The sequence below is a fragment of the Panthera onca genome, chromosome A2, assembly GCF_046562875.1.
Source record: "Panthera onca isolate mPanOnc1 chromosome A2, mPanOnc1 haplotype 2, whole genome shotgun sequence".
Taxonomy (NCBI): domain Eukaryota; kingdom Metazoa; phylum Chordata; class Mammalia; order Carnivora; family Felidae; genus Panthera; species Panthera onca.
The window spans coordinates 90,199,269-90,202,631 of NC_138340.1; the positions used below are offsets into that span (position 1 = coordinate 90,199,269).

Here is a 3,363-nt window from a genome sequence, read left to right on the forward strand (position 1 = left end):
GGAAAACAAAGGCTGTAGTGTCAGTAAAGTTCTGAGATCTATCACTTTTCTGGATTCAATTCAGTGTACTTAAGGTTAACTAAAGTTGACATCAAAATTTTTAGAGATAGGCAAAAAATTCACATTTAAAAACAACTCATGTTTCTATTTAGAGTAACAATAGGCAATATGATTCCAGAAGTTACAAGTTAATTTCACAACCTATGACTTCAGCTTGGCAAACAGCTTAGGTTCCAAAACTGATTCATCCCTATTAAAATGTAAGCCCTTAAAAAAGAATATGTCTATGTATATAGATCATTATTTTTAAGAAATCAGATAATCTTTGAAGCAGCCTTAGTGTTTCCTTTAAATGTGTCTCAAAATGACCATAGGATTAGCTTCACGGAAAGGATTAGCCAGCTTCTTGGTCTAAGGCTACTAGCCACGGTGATCATTTGTCTAAGGCTACAAAGTTACCAACACGATGTGATGTAAACCATAAGGAGAAAAGGAAACGATGAGGGCTTTTCCTGGCAGTTGGTAGCTAAAATTCAAGGGATTCTTAGAAAATGACACAATGGCAGCCTTTCTTGTGTTTTTCTTTCCGTGTTGGTTCTGGTAAAGGAGGACATTCCTGCTCTCGAAATTTCCTTATAACCCGGACACATTCATGGAAAGCTTGATCTACATTCATCCTAATCTTTGCTGACGCCTCCATGTATGTTACCTTAAGCTGTCGTGTTAACTGTTGTCCTTCTTCCTGTGTTACCTGTCTTTGATGATCCAGATCTGTTTTATTACCAGTTAAAATCATTGGAAACTCATCACGATCCCTCACCCTGAGAATCTGTCTTTGAAACTTACAGATTTCTTCAAAACTGCCTCGATCTGTGACTGAAAAGACCAACAGGAGACCTTAGCCAGCTCTCAAATACTGTTCCCTCAGAGCTCCAAACTCTTCTTGTCCTGCCATATCCAGAATATCTAGCTGGGCTGCTCTCTCATCTATCACACACTGCTTTGTGTAGGAATCCTCGATGGTTGGGTCATAATCCGTCACAAAATAGGACTGTTATAATGGGGTCCCTTCCTTCTCTCGCACCGTATGCCACACCTTTTAGGTTGACCAAAGCGGAGAGACATCTGGGTTTTTCATTTTTAAAATCCCGAAAAAGATCTTTCAACCTTCTTAACCAGAGCAAATCCTAAGAATAAAGAATTCCATCACTCTTGTCTTTACCACAAGCCCTGACTTTTCCAATACTAAATGTTTTTAAAACAATTCTTGCTGAAACTTCAACAGTAGCATTTTCGAATGACCTATATATATAGTTAATAGTTTTCCTGAGTGATATAATCCACGAATTCATTCAAATTAAATTATTCAACACTTTTAATATTCCATCAGCCAAGCTATTATGAGCTTATTAAATGATTAATCCCAGTGTGATTTTCGGAAAAAAATAATGAGTGCACTCTATGTCAGCTTAGAAATATAATTGCACCATTATTGTGCTAAACTATTATCAAAGAGAATACAGTATTAGGTACATTAGCAATGACATTACTTTGCCTGCTGAATTTTTGCTTATAGAATTATTTGACATAGGAGAGGATTTGTACAGTCAATTAAAACCTAAGTATTTAAGGGATAATATGTTTAATTATTTGCAAGTTACCAGGTTGTTTGTATAGTTCTTTGACACAACAAATGTAGAAAATGTTTCATTGAGTAATGTCAAATTATTTAATACCATAAAATTCCAAGGTCTATTTTAATAAAAATTAAAATCTCCTAAATGTTATAGGAGTAAAATAGAGGAATGATTTCTAAGGCTTTCGCTAATTACCTTAGTTTTCCTTAGTAATGAACTCTAGTTTTGTTCAAATCAGCAACATGCTCAAATTAAATAATTGGCAATTTCCTTGGGAAGATGGATGCATTCATTCCCAATGATTCCTAACTGAGAATTAAGACACAATTGAGGTTAACTAAATAAGGAGGAAATTTTTCTGGTGTAAATAAATGATACACAATGTAGTCAGCAGGACATGAGTATTAACTGGTGAATATTTTCCACTGCATACAGTTCATCTTTATCCTGCCCTTGCTTGAAATAACTTCTTTTAGATGTAATTCCATTCTTTTTTTTTGTAAATTTTTTAAGTTCATTTTTCTTCAGCTTCGTTGAAATATTAACACGTAATATATGTAAAGTTTAACGTGTATAGTCTGATGACTAGATACAAGCATATATTGTAAATAGCACAATAATCTTCATCTTCTCACCTTTAATATGGGGGAGGGATGGTAATATTTCAGATTTATTCTCTTAACAACTTATAAGTATCTAATACAGTATTGCTAATTATTGTCATGATGTTATACACTAGATCCCCAGACTTAGTGATATTGTAGCTGGGAGTTTGCACGCACTTTGACCAAATTCTCATTTTTGCCACCCACAGCCCCTGGCAACCACCATTTTACTCTGTGTGTATGAGGTTGGCTTTTTTAGATTGTGCACATAAATGACAACATAAAGAACCTACCGAGTATTATGTTAACTGAAATAGTCATAGAAAGACAAATGCCATATGATTTTACTCAGATGTGGAATTTAGGAAATAAAACAAATGAACAAAGAAAGACATCAACAACGACAAAAAAAGATTCTTAAGTATAAAGAAATGGTGGCTGCCGGAGGGGAGGTGGGTATGGTCAAAGGGGAAATAGAAAAAGGGGATAAAAAGTGTACTTTTCTTGATAAGCACTGAGAAATATATAGACTGACTGAATCATTATATCATACACCTGAAATTAAACTGTCAATTATGTTTGATTGTAAAAAAAAAAAAAAAAAATATCTGTCCTTCCGACTTTGTCCCGTTAGCATAATGTCCATCCATGTTGTCGTAAAGGGCAGAATTTCCTTCTTTCACAGGGTTAAATAATATTCCATTGTTTTGTATCTACACTACCTTTTCTTTATCCAGTCATCTTTTGATACACATATAGGTAAATTCGATATCTTGGCTGTTGTGCATGATACTGCAATGAACATGAAACTACAAATACCTCTTCAAGATTCTGTTTTCATTTTCTTTATATATTACCTAGTAGTGCAGTTGCTAAATCGTATGGTAAAATTGTTTTTTCTTTTTTTGAGGAAACTCCATACTGTTTTCCATGGTGGCCGTACCAATTTATATTCCCAAAGTAGTGCACAAGCGTTCCTCTTTTCCCGCATCCCCACCAACACTTGTTGTCTCTTGTCTGTTTGATAATAGCTATTCTAACAGGTGTGGAATAATATCTTATTATGGCTTTTATTGGCATTTCTCTGATGATTATTAGCAATGTCGAACACCTTTTCATGT

The 3,363-nt window shown here is 34.5% G+C and overlaps 1 pseudogene; it reads right to left on the reverse strand.

Moving 5' to 3' along the window:
• Nucleotides 1–503: 503 nt before the first annotated feature.
• On the reverse strand, nt 504–1,054 carry LOC132674531 (ras-related protein R-Ras2 pseudogene; annotated as a pseudogene).
• Nucleotides 1,055–3,363: the final 2,309 nt, after the last annotated feature.